The 9,504-nt window shown below is 38.8% G+C and overlaps 1 protein-coding gene across 1 annotated transcript in view; it reads left to right on the top strand.

The window, feature by feature from the left end:
- The window catches only part of mGluR (metabotropic Glutamate Receptor), a 1,220,665-nt gene that overhangs the window by 79,507 nt on the left and 1,131,654 nt on the right, over nt 1-9,504 (top strand). The window lies entirely within an intron of this gene.

Here is a 9,504-nt window from a genome sequence, read left to right as displayed (position 1 = left end):
TTCTGCCTGATCCATGCAAACTTGATGATAACTCTCTCACATGTTGTATAGCAGGAGGCCCTTTTGTACGATTTTCTTCAGCTCCAATATAAGGAATGGCACTTATCACATAGAACGTTGTTGCGTTGGACATCGTTACAATTTTTAGCCCATATTTATCGGACTTGGAAGCAATGCAAACTCTAAAGGGACAGTTGCCACGAAACCCTAAAAGTTGCTCATCCACTGTGCAGTATTCTCGTGGAACATAACTTTCCGTGCACTTTGTTATGAATTTCTCCCATAATTCCCGAATTGGAACAAATTTATCTCGTTTATTACGAGTTGACTTATCATCAACACGTAAACAGTTTATCAAAAATCAGAAGCGATATTCAGACATTATGCAACGATAAATGGGCGAACCGAATTTAGTGGGCCGCATTCCCTTAGTACTTAGGTGTCCATGTTTATGAGCACCGGAAATATACAATAACCCTATCAGAGCTTTGATTTCTTCTTCGCTTGTGTTCTGAACATACGATGCATTTGATGCACATCTTGTTCTCTGTCTTCTAATTTCTTCATTTGTATGGACAACAATCAATTTTATTATATCTGGTGTAAGAAGAACGCTCCAGGCTTCTGTTCCTGTCTTCACATTCTGTGCTGCACCTTTGCCTTTTGGGATCCAAATAATATTCCGTGCAACAGTGCGATGAGTTTGAGCACGTGGCTCGAGCGACCAACGGAAACCATTTTTTTTTCATTGTATTGCGTTTGCACTATCAACAGTGTCACTATCAGTTTCAACTACATCACTCTCACTTTCTGAAGCACATTGTTCATCGGACATCTCGTAGTCAACTTCTAAACTATCAATGAATGTATCTATTGTCAGCGTCGCTATCAAAATTAACGTCATTATTTAAAATTGAGTTCACAACACTGGGTAACTCATTTGTGTTAATGGACAGTGAATCTTGACGAGCTTGTCTTCCCAACATGATAAAAATCCACAAGAAACAGTTCACAAAACAAACACTCAATACTAAAATTTTACATACGTAAACGTATAGCGGGGTCCAGGCCGACCCCAGACCCTTGATTGTCAAGTACTGTGAAGGACTAAAGAAATATTGTGATCGCCACTCACGATGCCTGACACTCAACTGAAATTACACAGAGGGAGAATGTTCTAACTAGTTCCATTTTTTTTTTGAAACTAGCCGTCGGTAATTCACTTGGGGTCAGGCTGGATCCCACTATGCATTACCGGGTTAAAATCTACTGAAAGAGCAAACATTAAGCTTTCATTTGACACCTGGATGAGTCCAATAAGTTCAAAAATAAGGAAGCTATGGTAATTTAGTTCCATGATGCTGAGTGCCGAAAAGTGAAATTGATGCAAAATTCACATTTTTCAAGAAAAAAAAATATCCCGGCCCATTTCTCATCCAAAAAATCGAAAAATAATAATTTAACAAACTTTCATTGCTATTTATGTATGAAAAAATTGAAGAGAATCTGAGACATTGAACCACACTGCTCTAGGTGATTTGACATGGAATGATCCACATGGAAATGAACAAGGAAGACCACCCAAGTTTCCAGAGTTGTATGTTAAAGTCCTAGAATGCATTCACCAAATTTTATTTTTGATAATTCTGAAATTGAAGAGAAGGGTCAACACACCCTTCGAATGTGTTGCTGCTTTTCGTATACTCTATCTGCCTGACTGAGTCATCCTAGAACTTGCGGGTGTTGATAACGTTCATATTTTTTCGGATCACATTTTGATGGTGATACCTGTCGTCTGCTTGCTTCTAAAGAAGTGCGAGGTTTTGTTGATAAATATGAGGGACGTGTAGGATAAAACAACACATATCGCTATTTGTTACTGTTCTTGATTTTAGGAGATCTGAAATAAAGGTAAAAGGTGTACCAGTCTTCCATAGCTTTCGGTTTTACTAGAGAGACAAGAGCAGAGATACATTCTTGCGACAGAGAACCCAGATCGGAAACCCTTTTCTCGTTAACTATTTAACGTTTTCTTCTATGGTGATTATGCTGAAAGCGAATTTCTACACTTTTAGTTTGAATATGGGACTAGGGATGGAGGAAAAAAAACAGTTCCTGGGACGCTTGATTCATGTCAAAAATATATAATTCTCACTATTTCTTACCGTTCTTGCTAAACAATGATCAATATTGAAACTGAATGTGATAGTAGGTGCCTACCACTTTCTATTTTATTGTATTTATAATATTATGGATGTGAATTGCCCTCTTTTTAGAACTACGAATGCAATTTAGAAAAAGGTTTCCGGCTGTCTATGCCTGCTTTCGTTCTATGTTGATCAAGGTTGAAAAGGCAATGCTTTATTTGATTTCAATAGAAGGTTAAGAGGGAAATTCAAATGAATTTTTAAACGCTAACTCTAGTTGAAAACACCACTTCTAGTTATTTATTACTGTACTAGTTATAAAGTGATAAATGGTGAAACCGATTTTTTTTACCACTTTTTAGTTTGAATACAGGGTTACGGGAGGAGTTTGAACCTGAATCTATGAAGAGAAAGAATATCGCTATCAATTACCGGACGGACGGACATGTAGTTGTTCGGTAAGACCTCTGATAACAGTGCTTAACAGACAGGGTGGTCCATAAATCTTAGTACAGAAGATTATTTTGGAAATAAACATGATTAAGGTAAATCTGACTAGCGGAGGGCGGACTTGAGTAAAGGCGCTACCGATTAATGCAAGCGTAATGAATGGCGGTCATTTTGATGGCCGCCATATTGACGCCAGGTTGTTTCTTTAAATAGGAAGGTAGACATGTGACACATGAATTGGTACTATTTTTTGCAGAGAAATGCAGTCCTGCAAGCAGAAATGCGTTATCATGTCCCGTTGCAAAATTATGACGCCCCAAAGTCCCACCTACAGGATGTGGTCCACATGTTGCCCGTCCATTGCAACACACAACCGGAGTCTCTTAATCCAGTCCTTCTGAACCCGTAACAACACAGCGGGGGTGATGCTATCACAGGCGTCCTGAATACGTTCCTGTAGGTGTGCAACATCCCGAATCATCTTCTGATACATCAGGTGTTTTACGTGTCCCCATAAAAAATCCAACGGAGTGAGGTCCGGCGACCGGGCTGGAAACTCCACAGAGCCTCGGCGACTGAGCCAACGTCCACAAAAATGAAGATCCAAACATTCCCGCACAGACAGCGCATAGTGAGGTGGGGCACCATCTTGCTGAAAATATCGCGGCAAGGTGGCATCAGGGCGGAGAAGCAACGGAAACACCAACTCCTGTAACATGTCCAGATATCGGACACCATTTAGTGTACCAGGCATGAATAAGGGTCCTATGATCGACGTGTTCCATATGCCACACCATATCATGATATGAGCAAGGGTAACCCTCTTGCAAGGATTGATCGCATGTGAGTTTGCATGCGACCAATACCGCATGTTCTGGCGATGCATTTCCCCATCCAAATAAAAGTTTGCCTCGTCTGTGAAGAGAACGCTGGCTGAGAAATGCGGATCTCGGTCATATTGTAACAAAACCCAATTCGCGAATTCCATGCGCCGGTCTGGATCATCCTCTGAAAGGTTGTGGACAAGCTGAAGCTTGAAGGGATGCCACTTGTTCGTATGGAGAATCCTCATCACGGAAGCACGTGGTGCGTCTGTTATCGACTTTGTGCTACGCTTCGGACTTCTCACATTCGCAGCAAGCACCATTGTGGAAGTTTCCTCATCTGTCGCGGTTCGTGGAGGACCTGACCGTGGTATGTCGGCAACATTACCAGTTACACTGAATTTCCTAATGAGGTAGTTAACAGTGTTGTGGCTTATTGCAGGTATTTTGGGGTGGCGCGCGTTGAGGTCCTGGGCAATCACACTACTGCTTCTATCTCCGGACATTAGGATGATCTCAATTCTTTCCTGCTTCGTCACTGTCATCTTGCTCTACCTGCAACGAAAAGAAAACCTGTCAATTTTGGGACGTCTCGTCTTTCTTGCAGCGTTAGTGCCATGTCGCTCACCCTGCAAGGAAACAGAAAACCGTCACCTCTGGAGTATCATAACTTTGGAACGGGACATGATAACACATTTCTGCTTGCGGAATTGTATTCCCTTGCAATTAACAGTGTTAATTGATGTTTCACATCCTACCTTCCTATTTGAAAAAACAAACTTGGATTCAAGATGGCCGCCATTCACCACGTACGCATCAATCTAGCTCCTTTACCCAAGTCCGCCATCCACTAGTCAGATTTGCTTTAGTCATGTTTGTTTCCAAAATAATCCAATGTACTAAGACTTATGGACTACCCTGTAGTTTGAAAGTCTACAACTGATATGAATTCCTTACGCTAAATCCATTTCCTGGATGCCATTGAACTTGGAAACCGCTGATTTTTTCCACCTTTGGCCACAATAAAATAAAATCCACAATTAACTAGAAAAATGGATACAAACGGACGTTTATACCTCTGAAATATATATATATATATATATATATATATATATATATATATATATATATATATATATATATATATATATACGATATTCTTGAAGTAGAAAGAAAATTAATTTACTCCTCAAAGTGACAGAATAGTATACTTCGAGTAGCACAAAAATGAAATACGATTTTCCTTGCTCTAAATGCTTGGAAGTTTCATCAAAGTTCTAAATAATTGGAGCTTTTTTTTTTTTTTAAATTTATTAATAGCCACTTGAGTTAATTACTGAAGTTCCGATTTCTGTCTTTGTTTCCCAAGTATATTTTTCTTTCATTTTTCTCCATTACAGTCAATAAAGAATTAAATTCCAACAGAATGAAGTGGAATCATTATTAGAAGGAAGTAATTTCTTGAAATAGGACAACTTATTAACGAAGAGGAAATTTTTATTTACATAGTTTGTAGGAATATTGACAAGTCACGTAATATCAAGAAATTGTGATTTAAGAAAATCTGATAAAGTTAATGAATCTTACTTTATTCGTCATTTATACTGAATAATATTGTAGGTGGAGGTGTATTTTTTAAGCATCTTCTATTAGTAAAAGTATAAAAAATAATCAACTTTCCTTTCCTCGTTCGTATCGACGAAACTCTATTGTTCGGTTAGACTTTTATGTGTCTATCCATCACCGTTACTAGCTGAAACGTAGAATCTGAATCATATGTGTAGATTTCCCTTTCTTAGTATTAACCATCAACTTGCTTCGTAATGGGAACTACGATAATCTTATCGCCTATCTTCATAGCAAACTTTGCTTGCAGAGCACTGACCTGAAACTACGTACACCAGAGACGAACACCCTCTCAGTACAGCTTGCATGAGTAATCTGATTAGTTGCCTACCTGTCCCCTGGACTTGACTCTCAGAGAATTGACCTCAAACTACGTACGTCAGCTATGAACATTCCCTCAGTACAGCATACGAGTAATCTGATCAATTGCCTACCTGTTCCCCAAACTTGATTCACATTGCACTGATCTCAACCTACGTACGTCAGAGATAAACATTCCCTCAGTACAGCGTGCACGGGAAAATTGATTGTCCGTTATCTGTTCTGTAGATATAAAAGACATGCTGTCTCCAGAGTGGTTCTGTTATCAGCTTATCTGTCATGGTAGAGCTTAGGTCACAATAAACGTACTATACTTCCATGAGGGTTAGGGAATCCGAGCAGTGAAATGCAATGACGCTAACCATTTGGTCTCAAAGAACTTCTCTGGTGTGAGAGACCCGGATTCGATTGCCGGCGGGAGATCATGTAGTCCGGAACCCACGTTAAGCTGTAGGTCTATGTCTCATATAGCCTAACTTATGAAATGGACGCTAAACAGAAAATCAAAACAAATCGATGAAGTTCTCATGAAAATTCATTTCACTGCATTTTAATCACAAAGTGTTTTGCAGATACACCGAAAAAAATATATATAAAAGTTATGGGCCATGGTACTAAACTTTCTCGTTTTAATTCCTTAAATTAAGTCATGTTGTGCTGCAGTTATTAATGAAACATTTACTTTTGAAACACGAACAAAATTATACGGTTTGTTTTGGGAAAATTTCGTCCAAATACAACTCATCCCCAAAAGTAAAATTTTCATTGAAGATTTTTTTTTTAATAATAAAATAACATATGCAATGTGTTAGGGTTAATAATGAAATAACAAAACTGCAGACCTCGTATTTCACAAAATTGCTATTATATATATATAAACTACTGCTTGTGAATATTCTTACGGAAGTTATTTATGCAACATTAAGAAATATTAATGAAATGTTTATAAAATAATCTGAATCGTTTTTCAGAAAGTTGTTCATAAAATACTTCAGCTTCTACATTTTTTAAACTTTTTTGTCACTTAATAATGGAAAAGATGTTTTAAAATGTACCACCAAATTACTGCATTCATTCATGGCAAGTATTTACTATCACATCAAACAATAACACAATTTAGTTCAGTCTGTTCATTTGTATGTACAATCAGTGGCAAAAGTTTATTTTTTCCTTTTAATGAAATTGGTTTCTTAAATAACTTCAGAATGGAAGGACAATTTGAGTACAGTTTTCAATAAATTTAAAAAAAAAAATGTAATTTTATGTACGTTCTAGCCCTACCACCGTTATTAAAAAAGTAATTTTACTAAATGGAAAGAACTCTCGTCGCTGATTGCACGAGGTTTGTAACGCGGCCTCGTCTTATATATATTTATATATTTATTTATATATATATATATATATATATATATATATATATATATATATATATATATATATATATATATATATAGGATTTAGGGATTTAGGATTTAGATTTGTGGGCTTTCGGCATCTAAGGCCATTTAGCCCTTCACGATTTGAGGGATGACGTCCCTCGGCGAGCACACAATCCGGGGAAAGGGAAGGAAGAAAGGATTGGGAAAGGAAGGAAGCGGCCTGGGACCTATAAATTAGGTACCACCCCGGCATTTGCCTGGTGTGAATGAGTGACCCCACCAGGAATCGAACCCGGGACCGCTCGCAGCGAAGGCGAGAGCGTTAGCGACTAGGCTACGCGGGGCCACTATATATATATATATATATATATATATATATATATATATATATATATATATATATATATATAGGGTGTATCAAAACAACATCGACAACGTTTGGGAGGTGATTGCTGATGCCAAGATAAGACAAAAAGTATAGACCAACCTGGGTGCACAAATGCTTCCTTTCGGAGTTATAGGCTGCCGAAATCATGAAAGTATGAACTTTAAAGGTCCATAGCTCCAAAACTGTGGGACCTACCGTAGTCAGGTTAAGACTTCACTTAGGAACTAATGTGTGCCCTATTCAAAAACTTGTGTTTCAGAATCCTAAGTAGTTACGCAACAATTTTATAGAGGTAGTTGGTGAGTACTTCAAATTATATGCGCGTAGCCAAATTGTCTCTGCAAAAATTGTTGCGTAAGTACCCTAGGATTCTGAAGCATGGATTTTTGAATAGGGCATACATTACTTCCTAAGTGAAGTCTTGACCCGACTACGGTAGGTCCCATAGTTTTAGAGCTATGGATCTTTGAAGTTTTTGTTTTTCTTTCAATTTTTCGGCAGCCTATAACTCCGAAAGGAAGCATTTGTGCACCCAGGTTGGTCTATACTTTTTGTCCTATCTTAGCGTCAGGAATCACCTCCCAAAAGTAGTCGGTGTTGTTTTAAAACACCCTGCATATATATCAGGTGCCTGAGCGTAGCCGTCGTCATGTGGGAAGAATGCACCCCTAAGTTACAACGACACTGTGTAATATTTGAGGCGTCTAGTATCGAAAGCCACCAAATCCATTTTTTAAAACCGAAATTGAGTTATACCAGGGAAGCAAGAAAGTTCGTGGGCTTTTATACTATGGAAGAAAACTGTCAATTACAGGGTTTTAACGGTTTGTTTATTCGGCAAAATAGCCTCCATTTGCTTCTACAACCTTCTCCCAGCGCTCAACAAGCTTGTAAATGCCAGTTTTGTAGAATATTTGTTCCCGAGACTCGGAAAACTCAGCAACTGCATTTTTGACGTCTTGTTCAGTCTTGAACTGCCTGCCACGCACAAAGTTGTCTATGGCCAAGAATAAATCGCAATCCGAAGGGGTGACATCTGGGGAGTAGGGAGGATGAGATACAAGCTCCCAACCAAGTTCTGAGATTACTTCCAGCGCCTGTTTTGCGGTGTGAGGGCGCGCGTTGTCCTGGTTATAGAGCACACCTCTTTTGTTCACTAGTGCTGGCTGTTTCTGGGTCAGTTTGGTGGCTACCGTTCTCAGTTGTGATGAGTACACATCTTTGGTAATTGTCTTACCACGTTCCAAGAATTCGTAGTGCACGATACCGTTTGTAGTCCACCAAACACAAAGCAAAACCTTGTGTTGATGGATGTTCGGTTTTGCAGTCAAAGGCTTCGGATCATTCGGTGATAGCCAATGGTATGACCGTTTTTTTATTGTCATACATGACCCACTTCTCGTCACAAGTTATTATACGGTCCAAAATTGGACAGATTTTGTGTCTCGTCAACAAAAATGAACATATATTCAGTCTTAGAACTTGGCTCATAGCGGTCAGCTCGTGAGAGATCCACTGACCCAGTTTTCAGGTCTTCCCCAACTGATGCAGACTTACCTGAATAATTTTCCTGCTTACCTCGAATCGGTGAGCAAGTTCCTCACATGTTTGACTGGAATAATCTTCAATAGAGGCCTTCAGGTGGTCCATATCCACTGATTTAGGCCTCCCAGAGCGAGGCTTATCTTGAAAGGTCTCGTCACAAGTTGAAAAGGTCTGGAACCATTTTTGTGCTGTACATTTACTTATTACACCCTCTCTGAGCGCAACACATATTTTTCTAGCTGCTTCTGCACCATTTGTCCCCAATTTAAACTCGTAAAGCAAACAAGCTCTAAAAACTTCATTTGACACTGACATGATCACGAGTGATTTTTACACACTACACTGACAAATGCGTTGTTATATTCACCGTGGCTGAAGCGTCAATGAATAAGCTTTCCCAAACAGTCAAAACTTTCATGCTACGGAGACAGATGTCGCCGCAGCAGCCAAATGGAAGCGGGAGTGGTTCAAAAGCGCACGAACTTTCTTGCTTCCCTGGTATATCGCTTCTTATATGTTTGATCTAAAGCAGTTCTATGGAAACAGAGTTTTGTTTAAAAGTTTAATATTTCATACTAAAAACTAGTTCAAATATGGGACTTTGTATGCGTGTATATGGAACTTCACTGCACGTTTTGCGAGAATACTCGAGACTAAGCAAAATGGATGTGGCGGATTTTGATACTAGGCGCCTCATTTATCAGGTTCATAACTAATAACCAAATTACGTACACAAACTAATAAATATACGTTAATCTTTAGATTTAAAGAACGCACAACTAAACATTCAGAATGAAAGTCGTAACCTCGTGTTAATATATCTA

The sequence above is a fragment of the Thermobia domestica genome, chromosome 6 (genome assembly GCF_964235325.1).
Source record: "Thermobia domestica chromosome 6, izTheDome1.hap1.1, whole genome shotgun sequence".
Taxonomy (NCBI): domain Eukaryota; kingdom Metazoa; phylum Arthropoda; class Insecta; order Zygentoma; family Lepismatidae; genus Thermobia; species Thermobia domestica.
This window is presented reverse-complemented; position numbering and strand designations above follow the sequence as displayed.